The sequence below is a fragment of the Triticum dicoccoides genome, chromosome 5A (assembly GCF_002162155.2).
Source record: "Triticum dicoccoides isolate Atlit2015 ecotype Zavitan chromosome 5A, WEW_v2.0, whole genome shotgun sequence".
NCBI lineage: Eukaryota > Viridiplantae > Streptophyta > Magnoliopsida > Poales > Poaceae > Triticum > Triticum dicoccoides.
In genome coordinates this window covers 643,261,773-643,283,981 of record NC_041388.1, presented here as the reverse complement: position 1 = coordinate 643,283,981, position 22,209 = coordinate 643,261,773, and positions in this window count along the sequence as shown.

The following is a 22,209-nucleotide window of genomic DNA, read 5'->3' as shown; positions in this document are numbered from 1 at the left end:
CCGCTGCCGCGCCGCGCCCTGGCCGCGCGCCGCTCCGCTTGGCTGCGCCCGTCGCCCCGCCCCGACGTGCCTCGCCTGCGCCGCTCGCTCGCCATGGCCGGCATCCACGCCCGCACGCGCCCGCCTGGGCCGTCCCGTGCCACCGCAGCCCCTCCCGCTCCTGCCTTTTGCCTTGGCCGCGCGCGCCTGCGCTGCGCGCCCCCTTGTCGTGCTGCTCCGGCGCCCTGCCGTGGCCAGTGCCCCGCCGTGGCCAGCACCCCCTGGTAACGTGGGCGTGCGCCCAAACGGGCAGCGCCCGGCGCCCGCATCCGCACCTATGCGCCGGCACCCGCTAAGGCCCCCTGACCCAATGACATGTGGGGCCTAGCCCCTGGAACGTTTATAAAAAATTAAAAGGAAATAATAAAAAAATATTAATTAATTGGTTAATTAAATTAATTAACTTAACTAATCCTGATTAGATTAACCTAATAACTAATTAAACTAATTAACTACTGTTAATTAACATAACTAATCTATTAACTAAACTAATTAACCTGGTTAATTAGTTAATAGACAATGACATGTGGGTCCCACTGGACCCACCTGTCTGTTTGACTGGTCAACCGACTAGTTGACCTGCTGACATCACTCTGATGTCATGTCTGCGTCATCATTCACTATTCTGGATAATGTTGGGTTTAAATAAATAATTAAAATCAGAAAATGATTTAAATCTTTAGAAAATCATATCTTTTAATCCGTAATTCGGATGAAAATACTTTATACATGAAAGTTGCTCAGAACGACGAGACGAATTCGAATACGAAGCCCGTTCGTCCGCCACACATCCCTAGCATAGCAAACATGCAACTTTTCCTCTCCGATTCATCTGTCCGAAAACGCGAAACACCGAGGATATTTTCCCGGGTGTTTTTCCCCCTTCACCGGTATCACCTCATACCGTGTTAGAACATGTTTAGCTCTGCCTATTGTCCTAATATGCACTTGCTTGCTATGTATTTACTGTTTCTCCCCCCTCTTCTCTTTGATAGACCCCGTGACGATGTTGATGTCCCTGTGGTCGACTATGTCACCGACGACCCCTCCTTCTTGTCTGAGCAACCAGGCAAGTCCCCCCTTTGATCACTAGATATCGCCTACTCTTCTCTATACTGCTTGCATTAGAGTAGTGTAGCAGGTTACTGCTTTCCGTTATTCCTATCTTGATGCATAGCATGTCCTTGCTACTACTGTTGTTACCTTTACCTGCAATCCTAAATGCTTAGTATAGGATGCTAGTGTTCCATCAGTGGCCCTACACTCTTGTCCGTCTGCCATGCTATACTACTGGGCCATGATCACTTCGGGAGGTGATCACGGGCATATACAATATACTTTACACAGTTACATTACCTGTGATACTGTTCGGAGATGGGGGCTGAAGGGGCAGGTGGCTCCATCCCGGTAAAGGTGGGCCTGGGTTCCCGACGGCCCCCGACGGTTACTTTGAGGCGGAGCGACAGGGCAGGTTGAAACCACCTAGGAGAGAGGTGGGCCTGGCCCTGGTCGATGTTCGCGGATACTTAACACGTTTAACGAGATCTTGGTATTTGATCTGAGTCTGGCTACTGGCCTATACGCACTAACCATCTACGCGGGGACAGTTATGGGCACTCGACGTCGTGGTATCAGCCAAAGCACTTCGTGACGCCAGCGACTGAGCGGCGCGCGCCGGGTTGGACCGCGTAACGTGACTTCCTTTGTAATGGAGGTTGCTAGGTCTGCTCTCCGGCCGCGTACGCAACGTGCAGGTGTGCTATGGGCGATGGGCCCAGACCCCTGTGCGCTTAGGTTTAGACCGGCGTGCTGGCCTCTCTGTTGTGCCTAGGTGGGGCTGCGACGTGTTGATCTTCCGCGGCCGGGCATGACCCAGAAAAGTGTGTCCGGCCAAATGGGATCAAGTGTGTTGGGTTATGTGGTGCATCCCTGCAGGGAAGTTAATCTATTCGAATAGCCATGATCTTCGGTAACAGGACGACTTGGAGTTGTACCTTGACCTTATGACAACTAGAACCGGATACTTAATAAAACACACCCTTCCAAGTGCCAGATACAACCGGTGATCGCTCTCTCACAGGGCGACGAGGGGAGGATCATCGGTTAGGATTATGCTATGCGATGCTACTTGGAGGACTTCAGTCTACTCTCTTCTACATGCTGCAAGACGGAGGCTGCCAGAAGCGTAGTCTTCGAAAGGACTAGCTATCCCCCCCTTATCCTGGCTTTCTGCAGATCAGTCCACATATAATAGCCTTATTCCAGTTGATACCAATGCATACATATGTAGTGTAGCTCCTTGCTTGCGAGTACTTTGGATGAGTACTCACGGTTGCTTTCTCCTTCTTTTCCCTCTATCCCTTCTACCTGGTTGTCGCAACCAGATGTTGGAGCCCAGGAGCCAGACGCCACCGTCGACGACGACTCCTACTACATTGGAGGTGCCTACTACTACGTGCTTCCCGCTGACGACGACCAGGAGTAGTTTAGGAGGATCCCAGGCAGGAGGCCTACGCCTCTTTCGATCTGTATCCCAGTTTGTGCTAGCCTTCTTAAGGCAAGCTTGTTTAACTTATGTCTGTACTCAGATATTGTTGCTTCCGCTGACTCGTCTATGATCGAGCTCTTGTATTCGAGCCCTCGAGGCCCCTGGCTTGTAATATGATGCTTGTATGACTTATTTTATTTGTAGAGTTGTGTTGTGATATCTTCTCGTGAGTCCCTGATCTTGATCGTACACGTTTGCGTGTATGATTAGTGTACGATTAGATCAGGGGCATCACAACAGAGCTCCCACTCACTTTCTTGTAAATACAGGCTTCTCCAAAAGTCTGTACAAAACCAAATGCTTTGATCACACTATCAAAGCGTTTATTCCAACTCCGAGAGGCTTGCACCAGTCCATAAATGGATCGCTGGAGCTTGCACACTTTGTGAGCTCCCTTTGGATCGACAAAACCTTCTGGTTGCATCATATACAACTCTTCTTCCAGAAATCCATTCAGGAATACAGTTTTGACATCCAGTTGCCAAATTTCATAATCATAAAATGCGGTAATTGCTAACATGATTTGGACAGACTTAAGCATCGCTACGAGTGAGAAGGTCTCATCGTAGGCAATCCCTTGAACTTGTCGAAAACCTTTCGCAACAAGTCGAGCTTTGTAGACAGTAACATTACCGACAGCGTCAGTCTTCTTCTTGAAGATCCATTTATTCTCAATTGCTTGCCAATCAACGGGCAAGTCAACCAAAGTCCACACTTTGTTCTCATACATGGATCCCATCTCAGATTTCATGGCTTCTAGCCATTTTGTGGAATCTGGGCTCACCATCGCTTCTTCATAGTTCGTAGGTTCATCATGATCTAGTAGCATGACTTCCAGAACAGGATTACCATACCACTCTGGTGCGGATCTTACTCTGGTTGATCTACGAGGTTCGGTAGTAACTTGATCTGAAGTTTCATGATCATTATCATTAGCTTCCTCACTAATTGGTGTAGGTGGCACATAAACCGGTTTCTGTGATGTACTACTTTCCAATAAGGGAGCAGGTACAGTTACCTCATCAAGTTCTACTTTTCTCCCACTCACTTCTTTCGAGAGAAACTCCTTCTCTAGAAAGGATCCATTATTAGCAACGAAAGTCTTGCCTTCGGATCTGTGATAGAAGGTGTACCCAATAGTTTCCTTTGGGTATTCTATGAAGACACATTTCTCCGATTTGGGTTCGAGCTTATCAGGTTGAAACTTTTTCACATAAGCATCGCAGCCCCAAACTTTCAGAAATGACAACTTTGGTTTCTTGCCAAACCACAGTTCATAAGGTGTCATCTCAACGGATTTCGATGGTGCCCTATTTAACGTGAATGTAGTCGTCTCTAAAGCATAACCCCAAAACGATAGCAGTAAATCTGTAAGAGACATCATAGATCGCACCATATCTAGTAAAGTATGATTTCGACGTTCGGACACACCATTACGCTGTGGTGTTCCGGGTGGCGTGAGTTGCGAAACAATTCCGCATTGTTTCAAATGTAGACCAAACTCGTAACTCAAATATTCTCCTCCACGATCAGATCGTAGAAACTTTATTTTCTTGTTACGATGATTTTCAACTTCACTCTGAAATTCTTTGAACTTTTCAAATGTTTCAGACTTATGTTTCATTAAGTAGATATACCCATATCTGCTTAAATCATCTGTGAAGGTGAGAAAATAACGATATCCGCCACGAGTCTCAATATTCATCGAACCACATACATCTGTATGTATGATTTCCAACAAATCCGTTGCTCTCTCCATAGTACCGGAGAACGGCGTTTTAGTCATCTTGCCCATGAGGCACGGTTCGCAAGTACCAAGTGATTCATAATCAAGTGATTCCAAAAGTCCATCAGTATGGAGTTTCTTCATGCGCTTTACACCGATATGACCTAAACGGCAGTGCCACCAATAAGTTGCACTATCATTATCAACTCTGCATCTTTTGGCTTCAACATTATGAATATGTGTATCACTACTATCGAGATTCATCAAAAATAGACCACTCTTCAAGGGTGCATGACCATAAAAGATATTACTCCTATAAATAGAACAACCATTATTCTCTGATTTAAATGAATAACCGTCTCACATCAAACAAGATCCAGATATAATGTTCATGCTCAAGCTGGCACCAAATAACAATTATTTAGGTCTAAAACTAATCCCGAAGGTAGATGTAGAGGTAGCGTGCCGACTGCGATCACATCGACTTTGGAACCATTTCCCACGCGCATCGTCACCTTGTCCTTTGCCAGTGTTCGCTTAATCCATAGTCCCTGTTTCGAGTTGCAAATGTTAGCAACAAAACCAATATCAAATACCCAGGTGCTACTGCGAGCTCTATTAAGGTACACCTCAATAACATGTATATCACATATACCTTTGTTCACTTTGTCATCCCTCTTATCCGCCAAATACTTGGGGCAGTTCCGCTTCCAGTGTCCAGTCTGCTTGCAGTAGAAGCACTCAGTTTCAGGCTTAGGTCCAGATTTGGGTTTCTTCTCCTGAGCAGCAACTTGCTTACTGTTCTTCTTGAAGTTCCCCTTCTTCTTCCCTTTGCCTTTTTTCTTGAAACTAGCGGTCTTGTTGACCATCAACACTTGATGATCCTTCTTGATTTCTACCTCCGCAGCCTTTAGCATTGCGAAGAGCTCAGGAATTGTCTTATCCATCCCTTGCATGTTATAGTTCATCAGGAAGCTCTTGTAGCTTGGTGGCAGTGATTGAAGAACTCTGTCAATGACACTATCAACAGGAAGATTAACTCCCAGTTGAGTCAAGTGATTATGATACCCAGACATTTTGAGTATATGTTCACTGGCAGAACTATTCTCCTCCATCTTGTAGCTATAGAATTTATTGGAGATTTCATATCTCTCAATCCGGGCATTTGCTTGCAATATTAACTTCAACTCCTGGAACATCTCATATGCTCCATGACGTTCAAAACATCGTTGAAGTCCTGATTCTAAGCCATAAAGCATGGCACACTGAACTATCGAGTAGTCATCAGCTTTGCTCTGCCAGACGTTCATAACATCTGGTGTTGCTCCAGCAGCAGGCTTGGCACCTAGCGGTGCTTCCAGGACATAATTCTTCTATGCAGCAATGAGGATAATCCTCAAGTTACGGACCCAGTCCGTGTAATTGCTACGATCATCTTTCAACTTTGCTTTCTCAAGGAACGCATTAAAATTCAACGGAACAACAGCACGGGCCATCTATCTACAATCAAACATAGACAAGCAAGATACTATCAGGTACTAAGTTCATGATAAATTTAAGTTCAATTAATCATATTACTTAAGAACTCCCACTTAGAAAGACATCCCTCTAATCTTCTAAGTGATCACATGATCCAAATCAACTAAACCATAACCGATCATCACGTGAAATGGAGTAGCTTTCAATGGTGAACATCAATATGTTGATCATATCTACTATATGATTCACGCTCGACCTTTCGGTCTCAGTGTTCCTAGGCCATATCTGCATATGCTAGGCTCGTCAAGTTTAACCTGAGTATTCTACATGTGCAAAACTGGCTTGCACCCATTGTAGATGGACGTAGAGCTTATCACACCCGATCATCACGTGGTGTCTAGGCACGATGAACTTTGGCAACGGTGCATACTCAGGGAGAACACTTTTATCTTGAAATTTAGTGAGAGATCATCTTATAATGCTACCGTCAATCAAAGCAAGATAAGATGCATAAAAGATAAACATCACATGCAATCAATATAAGTGATATGATATTGCCATCATCATCTTGTGCTTGTGATCTCCATCTCCGAAGCACCGTCATGATCACCATCATCGCCGGCGTGACACCTTGATCACCATCGTAGCATCATTGTTGTCTCGCCAATCTTATGCTTCCACGACTATCGCTACCGCTTAGTGATAAAGTAAAGCATTACAGTGCAATTGCATTGCATACAATAAAGCGACAATCATATGGCTCCTGCCAGTTGCCGATAACTCGGTTACAAAACATGATCATCTCATACAATAAAATTTAGCATCATGTCTTGACCATATCACATCACAACATGCCCTGCAAAAACAAGTTAGACGTCCTCTACTTTGTTGTTGCAAGTTTTACGTGGCTGCTACGGGCTTAGCAAGAACCGTTCTTACCTACGCATCAAAACCACAATGATAGTTTGTCAAGTTGGTGTTGTTTTAACCTTCACAAGGACCGGCGTAGCCACACTCGGTTCAACTAAAGTTGGAGAGACTGACACCCGCCAGCCACCTGTGTGCAAAGCACGTCGGTAGAACCAGTCTCGCATAAGCGTACGCGTAATGTCGGTCCGGGCCGCTTCATCCAACAATACCGTCGAACCAAAGTATGACATGCTGGTAAGCAGTATGACTTATATCGCCCACAACTCACTTGTGTTCTACTCGTGCAAATAACATCAACGCAAAAAACCTAGGCTCGGATGCCACTGTTGGGGAACGTAGTAATTTCAAAAAAATTCCTACGCACACGCAAGATCATGGTGATGCATAGCAATGAGAGGGGAGAGTGTTGTCTATGTACCCTCGTAGACCGGCAACGGAAGCGTTGACACAATGTAGAGAAAGTAGTCATACGTCTTCCCGATCCGACCGATCCAAGTACCGAACGTACGGCACCTCCGAGTTCTGCACACGTTCAACTCGGTAACGTCCCTCGAGCTTCGATCCAGCAAAGTGTTGGGGGAGAGTTTTGTCAGCACGACGGCGTGATGACGGTGATGATGTTCTGCCGATGCAGGGCTTCGCCTAAGCACCGCTACAATATGACCGAGGTGGAATATGGTGGAAGGGGGGACCGCACACGGCTAAGGAACGATCACGAAGATCAACTTGTGTGTCATGGGGTGCCCCCTTGCCCCGTATATAAAGGAGGGAGATGGGGAGGTGCGGCCGGCCCTAGGGATGCGCCTGGAGGAGTCCTACTCCCATCGGGAGTAGGACTCCCCCCTCTTGCCTTGTTGGAAAAGGAAGGGGGAAGGGAGAAAGAGGAAAGGGGGGCGCCACCCCTCCTTCCTTGTCCTATTCGGACTAGGGCGGAGGGGGCACGCAGCCTGCCCTGGCCGGCCCTCCACTTCTCCCTTATGGCCCATGTAGGCCCAATAACCCTCGGGGGGTTCCGGTAACCCCCCGGTACTCCGGTAAAATCCCGATTTCACCCGGAACATTTCCGATACCCAAATATAGGCTTCCAATATATCAATCTTTATGTCTCAGCCATTTTGAGACTCCTCGTCATGTCCGTGATCACATCCGGGACTCCGAACAACCTTCGGTACATCAAAACACAAAAACCCTAATTATGATCGTCATCGAACTTTAAGCGTGCGGACCCTACGGGTTCAAGAACTATGTAGACATGACCGAGACACGTCTCCAGTCAATAACCAATAGCGGAACCTGGATGCTCATATTGGCTCCTACATATTCTACGAAGATCTTTATCGGTCAGACCGCATAACAACATACGTTGTTCCCTTTGTCATCGGTATGTTACTTGCTCGAGATTCGATCGTCGGTATCTTAATACCTAGTTCAATCTCATTACCGGCAAGTCTCTTTACTCGTTCCGTAATACATCATCCTGCAACTAACTTATTAGTTGCAATGCTTGCAAGGCTTGAGTGATGTGCATTACCGAGAGGGCCCAGAGATACCTCTCCGACAATCGGAGTGACATATCCTAATCTCGAAATACGCCAACCCAACAAGTACCTTCGGAGACACCTGTAGAGCACCTTTATAATCACCCAGTTACGTTGTGATGTTTGGTAGCACACAAAGTGTTCCTCCGGTAAACGGGAGTTGCATAATCTCATAGTCATAGGAACATGTATAAGTTATGAAGAAAGCAATAGCAACAAACTAAACGATCAAGTGCTAAGCTAACGGAATGGGTCAAGTCAATCACATCATTCTCCTAATGATGTGATCTCGTTAATCAAATGACAATTCATGTCTATGGTTAGGAAACATAACCATCTTCGATCAATGAGCTAGTTAAGTAGAGGCATACTACCGACACTCTGTTTGTCTATGTATTCACACATGTATTATGTTTCCGGTTAATACAATTCTAGCATGAATAATAAACATTTATCATGATATAAGGAAATAAATAATAACTTTATTATTGCCTCTAGGGCATATTTCCTTCAAGACAAGTATCTATCTAAAGTAAGAATTTTTTCTTTCAGAAGAAGATAAGTGGCTCACCACGGTGGTGCAGGCAACGAGATCGGCGCGGGCGATCGACGGCGGTGAGACGGGGACGGGACGTGACGGACCGCTAAACCTAGACAAATCTCGGGGAAAATGAAGTTTGGAGGTCGAGCTTCGAGAGGAGAAAGCTTAACTATCGTGGCTCGGGCATTTCATCAAACACCTTGTGTGCATAGGTGGTGAGCTAGAGCACCCAAATGCCCTCTCCTCGCCGGCCAGAAAAACCAGAGCACTGTGGAGTGCTCTGTTGCGGCAACGGGGTATATATAGGCAACTCATTTGTCCCGTTTCATGGCTGGAACCGGGACTAAAGCCCAGCCTTCTGTCCCGGTTCAAGCCAAGAACTGGGACCAATGTTTGTGGGCCAGGAGCGAGGCCCATTGGTCTCGATTCATTCCTAGAATCAGGACAAATGGGTCGATACGAACCGGGACCAATGCCCACGGGGCCCCGGCCAGCCCACTGGGCTCACGAACCGGGACAAATGCATCCATTGGTCCCGGTTCATGCAAGAACCGGTACTAATGGGTTGGCCAGGCCCGAACGAAAGCCCCTTTTTCTACTAGTGCCAGGTTCAAAACGCCAAGCAAGCTAGTCAGACTGATTTAGGACCCAAGATGAATCACTTAAAAGGAATTGAGCGCAGATATGCATTTTGAAAGAATTAGGACCTAATTGATAGTTTGGTGAAAGATTAGAACCGCCCATGCATTTTACTTTTGTTGCACTCACAATTTATTTATTTGATACCGAGTAGAAATTTAACATGGGATCATCAATACCTAAACAAAATATGCTGACATACTAAGTTAGTTCTCCATCAAACAAAGCACTACAAAATATGTTGGCATACAAAGATAATTCCCCATCAAACAAAGCACTACATTGTACCGCACTTCCAACTTCCTCGTTCGTCTCTCTGGCAGTGCCATGGCAAGGAGCAAGGACAATGATGAAGAAATCACAGATTGCTTGGCCTCCTCGTCCGTATCCTCGGCTCGACACGCCGAGGGAAGATGATGATGACACTGACTGGTCGACCTCCTCGTGCGTCTCTCCGGTGCCACACGCGAATGTGCAAGGACGACGATGGCGCCCAGATGGGACGCTCTAATCACAAAACAGGCTACTAGGCACGATTAAGTCCATAGTGCATGTGTGTGCTGGAGAAACAAGCAACCATATGATACATACCTTATCCAGAAGGTGTATTTTGCAACAGGCATCCTAAAAGAAGGAACTGAAGGTCTCATCGTCACCGCAGCTAGAAGATTCTACAACATGTGACACAAACACAAATAAAAATCTAGCCATCCGGATAATATACTTTCTACTCAACAACAATGACAACAATCACAATTCACAACCCATAAACTAAGTGGCTCAAAACTGGCAACCCAACCAATGAATAAAGCGTCGTTGATCTCAAATGCAGTGCCTTGCAGTTGCAGTTTCAACATACATAAGAATCAAGTAATATATATTAAAAACATGCTTGTGTTCCATTGGACATGAACAACCTCGTTCCTGAGCCGAACAAACATAGCAAAAATCATAATGAAAAATCAGCACGAGGAAAGGAGAGAATGAGATTTATTTATAACCTGGACAGGGCATGGCTGCTTGAGAAATTTGTGTGAATTTCTCGGCAAGCCACCAGCGGAGCCCAGTCATCGACCACAAATGTAACTTGGGGTGGTAGAGAGGAGCAACTCATAGCGTGTTTGGTTGGAGGGAGTTTAAGATTGGGAATGGGAGTTTATAGTATGTGAGACTTAAAATCCTTTGATTGGCTCGGGGACATGGTAATTGTGAAGGGAAGGGGAAAGGGAATTAAGAGGGCTAACTCCCTCAGATCTCTTCCCTGGGGGACCCCAGGTAATTGGAGTGGGGATTGGGAATTGACAAAATAATATAGGACGTGGCTAGGGAGCGCCGCTGCGCTTGTTTGTTGTCTGGAGTGCACTGCCGTATATAATAAGTGCATGTCCTTGTGTACAGTTGTCTACGCTAGAAAAGGAAATTGTTTGGCCACATCCCGTAGCGCACATGGGTGCCGATTGAATCAGCCTAAATCCTGTCCCACGTGTATTTATTTGGGGGTTTAAAAAGTTGTAAAAGCCATAACTTTTGATTCAAGCATCGAAATCCAGTTCTGTTTTCACTATATTAGGTTGGTTTGCGTAAAAACGAGAAAAATCACACAAAACATAAGGCATCTATAGTTCTACATACAAAGCAACTTCACTGCACTATGTGTATCTGTGAGTTCGGTAACATAATCCCAACTTGCCTATCATGGCTGCTCAATTGCCTATTGTTGATGCTTAGTTGCCTACGATTGATGGTCAATTGCCTACAAATGATATAAACTGCCTATATTAATGGCTAGTTGCCTGCTACTGGTAATTAGTTGCCTACAATTGCTTCTTAGTTGCCTAACTTTGCAAAAATAGTTGCCTACGATATTATGAAGTTGTTTATCATTGTTTTTCTAAGTTGCCTACAAACATTTTGAAGTGGCCAAAATTCACCATCATGTTGTCTACCATAACTAGCAATAGCAGACACAAGAGCATCATCGTTAGACGACATCTTAGTATTATAGGCCATTTAGAAACAATGAAGACATACGAGCATGAATAATAGGCAACTTAGAAGAACCGATGAGGAAGTTAGGAGAATGTTACATAAATTAACTAGGACACAAAATGTAGTGAAGTTGCCTGCTTTTAGCACTAAGGTTGCCTCTTATCAAAGGAAAGTTGCTTACGAAGGTGATGTCATATTATCCACCTCTGTTTCGAAGTTGTTCTGTATTATTAGTTAGTTGCTTACTGTTGCTAATTAGTTATTTTTAGGAGTGAAGTTGCTTCTGTTTAGTACTAAAGTTGCCTCCGCCTAAGCCCTCCGATCCCAGTTTTTTAATGTGATTGCATTGCTATTAATGTCCGTCGTCTAATACCTGACGCGGCTAGCTAGCACCGTTGTGCTCGTTTGCTGTTCCGAGCGCACCCTCCACCCCACGCACGCACGGAACAAAGCAGCTCCAATATTGCGCTCCACACCCTCACGCTACATCATCCAAGAGACCGCATGCATTTATTTGGGGTTTCGAAAAATTTAAAAAGCTGTAAATTTTGATTCGAGCATCAGAATTTAGATCCGCTTTCACCATTGGGTTTATCGTGACGAGTTCTTCAAAACTAGATCCCATATGGGCAGGTTTTACTGTTTTTTCTTGAGAAACTTTGGGTGCAATGGAGACAACTTTATTACTGTAGGAAAGCAACTTCTTCTTTCTGGCCTAGTAGGACTATCTATTAGGTTGGCCTATGTAAAAAAAGAAAAAAAGCATGAGACATCTGTAGTGCTGTTAACAAGAAACTTCCTTACACGATGGGATCGAATTTGTTTGAACAAGTTCATACATCTGAAATCCTCCAAGCCGAACGAGGAGTTGCCATTCTCACGGTCCCTCAGTGTCGATTGCTCCCTTCGACATCAAGCCGGATCCCATCTCCTAAGACGACAAGAGGAGCAAAATCCGCCCCTCCTAGCTGAGACCCCTGCGATGGATAAAGAGTCCGCACTACAAATTGAGATGCCAATCAAACGGTCAACTTCCAACCGCTGTCTAACGATGTCGCGTAAAGGAGGATACGTCGTCCCCACTACACCAACCATTTTTGTTGTAACAAGGAGGTGGCAACAACAACTTTGAATATTGATAAATGCAACCACATATAGAAAAGACTAAGTTCGCCCAACATAGCCCGTTGGGGGTAGAAAGGAAAAATAACTATGTGACTTATATGCACTGGAGTTGTACTTAAAAAAGCAGCAACTTTTGGGGTGTTTTTGTGCAACTCCAATGCATTCACCAGATAACTTTTGGGTATTGGTAAATATTTCTATTCGTGAGGATTGGGCAACTGGATACATGGTTTTAGGCAAACTATTTGTTAATTGTGAGCAACTGGATACTTTGTTTTAGGCAACTGTATGGTTGATTGTGGGCACCTGGATACTTTGTTAGGGTAACTTTGGGTGCGAAGGAGGCAACTATCATGCTATAGGGGAGCAACTTCTTCTCTCTGGCCTAGTAGGAGTTCCTATTAGGTTTGTTTGCGTAAAAACAAGAAAAATCACAAAAAACATAAGGCCCCTTTAGTGCTACATACAAAACAACTTCACTACACTATGTGTACCTGTGATCTTGCCTATTTTAGCACTAAAGTTGTCTCTAGTAGCGGGATGTTAGAAACATAAGGCCCCTTTAGTGCTACATACAAAACAATTGAAGTTAGGAGAATGTTAGAAAAAATTAATTAGGAGAAAGTGCAGTGAACTTGCCTATTATTAGCACTAAAGTTGTCTCTCGTAGAAAGAAAGTTGCTTATAAAGGTGATATGATGTTGTCTACTTTTGTCCAAAGTTATTCTCTATTACTAGTTAGTTGCTCATTGTTGGTAATTAGTTACTTTAAATTGGAGTGGAGTTGCTACTGTTTAGCACTAAAGTTGTCTCATCCAGCGTCTAAGTTGCTGTCGGAGTAAATAATCATGGGTAGCCTAGCCGGCTCCCCTGGCCCTTCTGAAAAAATTACGAGCCGATTCGGCCCTCAAGAATCCCAGACGCAGGGCCGCCTTCCCCTTGCCGGCTCCGAGAAGCCGGCCGCGAGAAGGCCGACTCCAAGAAGCCGGCTCCCATAAAGCGGTCAAGATTGTACCCTCGAAGTCTGCATCCACATAACGGCGATGTGACGGGGCGTGGCTACAGTGAAGCCTGCCACCCCCGAATCCCGGAGCACGCCTGGCACAGTGCGCTGTATGGGTGGCCATGACCCGTCCGGTGCAGCACTGTTGCCACGTTGACCCTGATGTCATCCACGACGGGCTACCAGTACGGCCCACGGGCGGTGGGCCCCTTCGGGCAGAGAGACACCCGAAGGCGGCCAGACCTCCCCCAGTCGGCCCAAGATAGAGCCGGCTCCCCACAGCCGGCTTGCCACCTCCCTCGAAGAAGACGCCCCATTAAGGAGACAAGACGCGGTGGGGCTACAGTGATCACCCACCGGGCAGCGGCACTATAGCCACGCCCACTTCGGCGAAGCCCTCGCCACCAAGATTGAGCAACAGTAACCAGCCGCCGACAAGGCCCTGACAGTGGGGCCTGCCTGTCGACCAGGGAGCCGGCAGCTGGCGGGCCCCAGCAGCCGGCGCAGAAGCCGGAGTGCGTAGACACAGACGGCTGGGCCCCGCGCCCAGCCGGATTACCATTGTACCCCTATGGGGTAGGCCTATATAAACCCCCCGGGGCATCCATGCAAAGGAGATCAATCCCTGCTAGTCTCAGACACCACATAGGGAGGAGAAGAGAGCAAGCTGTGCCCTTCTTCCTCCTCTCGCCAACAGCTCAAGGAGCACCGTGTAGCTACTTGTCCATCTAGTGATCATGCGGAGACCCCGCAGAGCAGCAGTAGGGGTGTTATCTCCACGGAGAGCCCCGAAGCTGGGTAAGATTCGCCGGCGTGCATGTCTTCGCCTCATCCCGTTTCCAGGCACCGGCGACGTCTTACTGGCTCCCACAATGATAAGCCACTCGTTGGCATATGTCACATCTACCACCCGACATTTGGCGCCCACCGTGGGGCCAGGTGCACCGTCGTCCGGAGACCTGTTCTGGACGGGAACCCTCTTCCTCCCCCGTGAGCGTAGCCAGCCCGGCACGCCCGATGGCAGTTGCCACGACGTGCTACAAGGCGTCACCAACATCTGTGCGGCGAGCAGCCTCGCCAATCTCCTTGACAAGACTCTCATCTCTGACGAGCTCGCCCCCGACGCGGGCACCGACCACCTCGTCAACCTCCTCGTCCAGCTCCACGTCTCCGGCGAGCCTGCCGTGGACTTGGAGTCGGTTGGCTCCACCGATCTGATGCCTGTCGACTCCGACACGGCCTTGCTCGACACGTTCCCCACCAACGTCGCGGTCTACAACGACCCGCTTCCCCGGGCCGATGGCTGCGACGCTGTCACCACCGAGGTGATGGTCATCGGCCACGGCGGCGCTTCTGACGAGAGCGCCCACGACGCCCCGCACGCGGCGGTCCACGACTTGTCCCTCCCCCTCCCCGCCGATGCCGATGCTGAAGCACTGGAAGCTCGCCGCCTCGCCCTCCTCGCGGAGGGCCGGAAGTTGGTTTCTATGAGACGCCTCGCTGAGGCCCACCGACGCGAAGCCGACCGCGCCGCCTTTGGCACGCCGCCCCCAGGTGGGCCTAGCCGGGCCGGCGTTGTCAGACAGCGCGGCCCTGTCGTCGCCGATATGCTAGGAGTCGACCGCCCAGTCTACGCTACTCCACTCGAGAACCTGCGCGCCGCCCAGGCGGCCGTAGACGAGCTAGATGGACTGGGGGCCGAAGAGCTCCCCCGCATGACCCGACGCATCCAGCAGCTGATCGATGCAGCCGCGCAGCAGCACGAAGCCGACGCCCGCGCGGAAAGCCCTCCCCCGCACCGAGATCACGGCGCGACGCCCCGGACACCGACTACGGGTAAAACCCGTGCGCGGCGCGAGAAAGAGCCGGCTGCCAGCCGAAGCCGAACCTGAATCTCCATCGAGCGAGACGCAGAAGGCCACCCTCGGGCCATGGAGTGGCGGGGCAACCTGCCTCCGCCCCGGCCCCGTGGAGAGAGATATCTCACCCCGCCGCCTGTTGCGCATCCGACTCTCAGCGGCCGGCTAGGTCGCCGCGAAGGAGTCGGAGAGAACGACGCCCGCCAGCGGATCAACTGCCTGGCGCGATCCCTGGCGCTAGAAGAAGAAGACGATGTCGGCCCGCCTTGCTTCGGCCCCCGCATCCGCGACGAGCCTTTCCCCAAAGGGTTCTCGCTCCTAAGAGACAAGCCCAAGTACAACGGCTCCATGAAGCCGAAAGATTGGTTGATCGACTACTCCATGGCGGTTAGCATAGCCAACGGCAACAGGCGCGTTGCAGTGAAGTACGTGCCCCTCATGCTGCAGGGCACGGCGCGGACCTGACTCAACTGCCTCAAGCCATACAGCATCAACAGCTGGCTAGACTTCACAGAAGCCTTCATCCGCAACTTCACCAGCACCTACAAGCGGGCTCCCAAGCCCAGACAGCTCTCCTTGTGCGTACAAGGCCCCGCCGAGTCCACTCGCGACTACCTCACGCGTTGGGCCGAGCTCCGCAACTCTTGCGAAGGGGTGCACGAGGTGCAAGCCATAGAATACTTCACTGCCGGGTGCCAAGAAGGCACCCTCCTCAAGCACAAGCTCCTCTGCGACGAGCCGACTACCCTCGACGAGCTTCTGATCATAGCGGACAAGTACGCCACCGCCGACTCCTCGATGAAGACCGAACTCCGGGTAGACGCGTCCGGAAAGGTACTCAACCCGGCGCCCAAAACGCCGGCTGGGGACTCCGGCCGACGCCCACACCAGAACGACCACAAGCGCAAGGGCCCGGTGCCTCCCTCCACCAGTTGGCAGGTGGCCACAGTCGAAGACGAGCAGCCCGAAGCGCGGCCCGCACCCAAGAAGCAGAGGGGCAGCAAGCCGGCTTGGCAGCCGGCCTTCTCCTACGAGCAGACTCTCGACGCCCCGTGCAAGTTCCACAGCGGCGCGAAGCCGTCCAACCACACGACCCGGAAGTGCCACTGGCTCACCTGAATCTCTAAAGGCGAAGGGCTCGCGCCGCCTCCGCCTGCCGGTCCGCCGCCTCCGGCTCTGCAGCCGCCGGCCGCTCGGCCCGCAGTCGGAGCCATGCACGATGAGTTCCCCGACGAGCATGCCGCCTATATCATCTTTACAAGTCAGCCCGAAGACCGGCGCAGCAAACGCCGAGAGCACCAAGAAGTCAGCATGGTTGCTGCCAACCCCGCCGAGCACATGCACTGGTTAGAAAAACCTATCAGCTGGATCCGGACAGACCACCCAGAGGTGATGCCGTCTCCCGGCTCTTATGCGTTGGTTTTGGATGCCACCCTTGCAACGGATAGACGCGCTGCCCGATTCTCCCGCGTGGTGATAGACGGTGGGAGCAGCATCAACATCCTGTACCGTGACACCATGGAGAAGCTGAATGTCAAGACGAAGCAACTCATGCCTACTCGGACTATGTTCCATGGCATCGTACCCGGCCTGTCCTGTGCCCCCATTGGCAAGATCAATATTGATGTACTTTTTGGGGACAAGGAGCATTTTCGCCGGGAAGCAATTATTGGAAATATGCCCTAGAGGCAATAATAAAAGCATTATTATTACATTTCCTTGTTCATGATAATTTTCTTTATTCATGCTATAATTGTGTTATCCGGAAATCATAATACATGTGTGAATAATAGACACCAACATGTCCCTAGTAAGCCTCTAGTTGACTAGCTCGTTGATCAACAGATAGTCATGGTTTCTTGACTATGGACATTGGATGTCATTGATAACGAGATCACATCATTAGGAGAATGATGTGATGGACAAGACCCAATCCTAAACATGGCACAAGATCGTATAGTTCGTTTGCTAGAGTTTTCCAATGTCAAGTATCTTTTCCTTAGACCATGAGATCGTGTAACTCCCGGATACCATAGGAGTGCTTTGGGTGTACCAAACGTCACAACGTAACTGGGTGACTATAAAGGTATACTACGGGTATCTCCGAAAGTGTCTGTTGGGTTGACACGGATCAAGACTGGGATTTGTCACTCCGTGTGACGGAGAGGTATCACTGGGCCCACTCGGTAATGCATCATCATAATGAGCTCAAAGTGACCAAATGTCTGGTCAAGGGATCATGCATTACGGTACGAGTAAAGTGACTTGCCGGTAACGAGATTGAACGAGGTATAGGGATACCGACGATCGAATCTCGGGCAAGTAACATACCGATTGACGAAGGGAATTGTATGCGGGATTGATTGAATCCTCGACATCGTGGTTCATCCGATGAGATCATTGAGGAGCATGTGGGAGCCAACATGGGTATCCAGATCCCGCTGTTGGTTATTAACCGGAGAGCGATCTCGGTCATGTCTACATGTCTCCCGAACCCGTAGGGTCTACACACTTAAGGTTCGGTGACGCTAGGGTTGTAGGGATATGTATATGCAGTAACCCGAATGTTGTTCGGAGTCCCGGATGAGATCCTGGACGTCACGAGGAGTTCCGGAATGGTCCGGAGGTAAAGAATTATATATATGAAGTGCTATTTCGGCCGTCGGGACAAGTTTCGGGGTCACCGGTATTGTACCGGGACCACCGAAAGGGTCCCGGGGGTCCACCGGGTGGGTCCACCTGCCCCGGGGGGCCACATGGGCTGTAGGGGTGTGTGCCTTGGCCTATATGGGCCAAGGGCACCAGCCCCAAGAGGCCCATGCGCCAGGAGATCAAGAAAGGAAGAGTCCTAAAGGGGGAAGGCACCTCCTAGGTGCCTTGGGGAGGAGGGATTCCTCCCTTGGCCGCCGCCCCCCTAAGAGATTCCATCTCCTAGGGCCGGCGCCCCCTCCCTAGGCTCCCTATATATAGTGGGGGAAGGAGGGCCTCTCATACCACGCCTTTGGTGCCTCCCTCTCCCTCTCCAACACATCCTCCTCCTCCATAGAGCTTGGCGAAGCCCTACCGGAGTACTGCAGCTCCATCACCACCACACCATCGTGCTGCTGCTGGAGCCATCTTCCTCAACCTCTTCTCCCCCTTGCTGGATCAAGAAGGAGGAGACGTCACGCTGACCGTACGTGTGTTGAACACGGAGGTGCCGTCCGTTCGGCGCTAGGATCTCCGGTGATTTGGATCACGTCGAGTACGCCTTCCTCATCCCCGTTCTTTGAACGCTTCCGCGCGTGACCTACAAAGGTATGTAGATGCAATCCGATCACTCGTTGCTAGATGAACTCCTAGATGGATCTTGGTGAAACTGTAGGAAATTTTTTGTTTTCTGCAACGTTCCCCAACAGTGGCATCATGAGCTAGGTCTATGCGTAGTTCTCTTGCACGAGTAGAACACAATTTGTTGTGGGCGTTGATGTTGTCAACTTTCTTGCCGCTACTAGTCTTATCTTGCTTCAACGGTATTGTGGGATGAAGCGGCCCGGACCAACCTTACATGTACGCTTACATGAGACCGGTTCCACCGAGTAACATGCACAAGTTGCATAAGGTGGCTGGCGGGTGTCTGTCTCTCCCATTTTAGTTGGAGCGGATTCGATGAAAAGGGTCCTTATGAAGGGTAAATAGAAGTTGACAAATCACGTTGTGGCTTTCACGTAGGTAAGAAAACATTCATGCTAGAACCCTTTTGCAGCCACGTAAAACTTGCAACAACAATTAGAGGACGTCTAACTTGTTTTTGCAGCAAGTGTTCTGTGATGTGATATGGCCAAAGTTGTGATGAATGATGAATGATATATATGTGATGTATGAGATGTTCATGCTATTGTAATAAGAATCACGACTTGCATGTCGATGAGTATGACAACCGGCAGGAGCCATAGGAGTTGTCTTTATTTTTTGTATGACCTACGTGTCATTGAGAAACGCCATGTAAATTACTTTACTTTATTGCTAAACGCGTTAGCCGTAGTAGTAGAAGTAATAGTTGGCGAGCAACTTCATGGAGACACGATGATGGAGATCATGATGATGGAGATCATGGTGTCATGCCGGTGACAAGATGATCATGGAGCCCCAAGATGGAGATCAAAGGAGCTATGTGATATTGGCCATATCATGTCACTATTATTGTTTGATTGCATGTGATGTTTATCATGTTTCTGCATCTTGTTTACTTAGAACGACGGTAGTAAATAAGATGATCCCTCATAATAATTTCAAGAAAGTGTTCCCCCTAACTGTGCACCGTTGCGACAGTTCGTTGTTTCGAAGCACCACGTGATGATCGGGTGTTAGATTCTAACGTTCACATACAACGGGTGTAAGACAGATTTACACATGCAAACACTTAGGTTGACTTGACAAGCCTAGCATGTACAGACATGGCCTCGGAACACAGAAGACCGAAAGGTCGAGCATGAGTCGTATAGAAGATACGATCAACATGAAGATGTTCACCGATGTTGACTAGTCCGTCTCACGTGATGATCGGACACGGCCTAGTTAACTCGGATCATGTTATACTTAGATTACTGGAGGGATGTCTATCTAAGTGGGAGTTCATTGAATAATTTGATTAGATGAACTTAATTGTCATGAACTTAGTCTAAAAATTTTACAATATGTCTTGTAGATCAAATGGCCAACGTAGTCCTCAACTTCAACGCGTTCCTAGAGAAAACCAAGCTGAAAGACAATGGCAGCAACTACACGGACTGGGTCCGGAACCTGAGGATCATCCTCATAGCTGCCAAGAAAGATTATGTCCTACAAGCACCGCTAGGTGACGCACCTGTTCTCCCTGCAGAACAAGACGTTATGAACGCTTGGCGGGCACGTACCGATGACTACTCCCTCGTTCTGTGCGGCATGCTTTACAGCTTAGAGCTGGGGCTCCAAAAGCGTTTTGAGAGACACGGAGCATATGAGATGTTCGAAGAGCTGAAAATGGTTTTCCAAGCTCATGCCCGGGTCGAGAGATATCAAGTCTCTGACAAGTTCTTTAGCTGTAAGATGGAGGAAAACAGTTCTGTCAGTGAGCACATACTCACTATGTCTTGGTTGCATAACCGCTTGACTCAGCTGGGAGTTAATCTCCCGGATGACGCGATCATTGACAGAATCCTTCAGTCGCTTCCACTGAGCTACAAGAGCTTTGCGATGATCTTCAATATGCAGGGGATGGAAAAGACCATTCCTGAAGTATTTGCAATGCTGAAATCAGCAGAGGTATAAGTCAAAAAGGAACATCAAGTGTTGATGGTGAATAAAACCACTAAGTTCAAGAAGGCAAGGGAAAGAAAGCTTTCAAGAAGGACGTCAAGGGAGTTGCCGCGCCCGGCAAGCAAGCTGCCGGGAAGAAGCCAAAGAATGGACCCAAGCCCGAGACTGAGTGCTTTTATTGCAAGGAAAGTGGTCACTGGAAGCGGAACTGCCCCAAATAGTTAGTGGACAAGAAGGCCGGCAAAATGAAAGGTATATGTGATATACATGTAATTGATGTGTACCTTACTAGTACTCGTAGTAGCTCCTGGGTATTTGATACCGGTGCGGTTGCTCACATTTGTAACTCAAAATAGGAGCTGCGGAATAAGCGGAGACTGGCGAAGGATGAGGTGACGATGCGCATCGGGAATGGTTCCAAGGTCAATGTGATCGCCGTCGGCACGCTACCTCTACATTTACCTTCAGGATTAGTTTTAAACCTTAATAATTGTTATTTAGTGCCAGCTTTGAGCATGAACATTGTATCAGGATCTCGTTTAATTCGAGATGGCTACTCATTTAAATTCGAGAATAATGGTTGTTCTATTTATATGAGATATATGTTTTATGGTCATGCTCCGATGGTGAATGGTTTATTCTTAATGAATCTCGAGCGTAATGCTACACATGTTCATAGTGTGAGTACCAAAAGATGTAAGATTGATAATGATAGTCCCACATACTTGTGGCACTGCCGCCTTGGTCACATAGGTGTCAAACGCATGAAGAAGCTCCATGCTGATGGACTTTTAGAGTCTCTTGATTACGAATCATTTGACACGTGCGAACCATGCCTCATGGGTAAAATGACCAAGACTCTGTTCTCAGGAACAATGGAGCGAGCAACCAACTTATTGGAAATCATACATACTGATGTGTGCGGTCCAATGAGTGTTGAGGCTCGCGGTGGCTATCGTTATGTTCTCACCCTCACTGATGACTTGAGTAGATATGGGTATGTCTACTTAATGAAACACAAGTCTGAGACCTTTGAAAAGTTCAAGGAATTTCAGAGTGAGGTTGAGAATCAACGTGACAGGAAAATCAAGTTCCTGCGATCAGATCGTGGAGGAGAATACTTGAGTCACGAGTTTGGCACACACTTAAGAAAATGTGGAATAGTTTCACAACTCACGCCGCCTGGAACACCTCAGCGTAATGGTGTGTCCGAACATCGTAATCGCACTCTATTAGATATGGTGCGATCTATGATGTCTCTTACCGATTTACCGCTATCTTTTTGGGGCTATGCTTTAGAGATTGCCACATTCACTTTAAATAGGGCTCCATCGAAATCCGTTGAGACGACACCGTATGAATTATGGTTTGGGAAGAAACCTAAGTTGTCGTTTCTAAAAGTTTGGGGATGCGATGCTTATGTCAAGAAACTTCAACCTGAAAGCTCGAACCCAAGTCGGAAAAATGCGTCTTCATAGGATACCCTAAAGAAACTATTGGGTATACCTTCTACCTC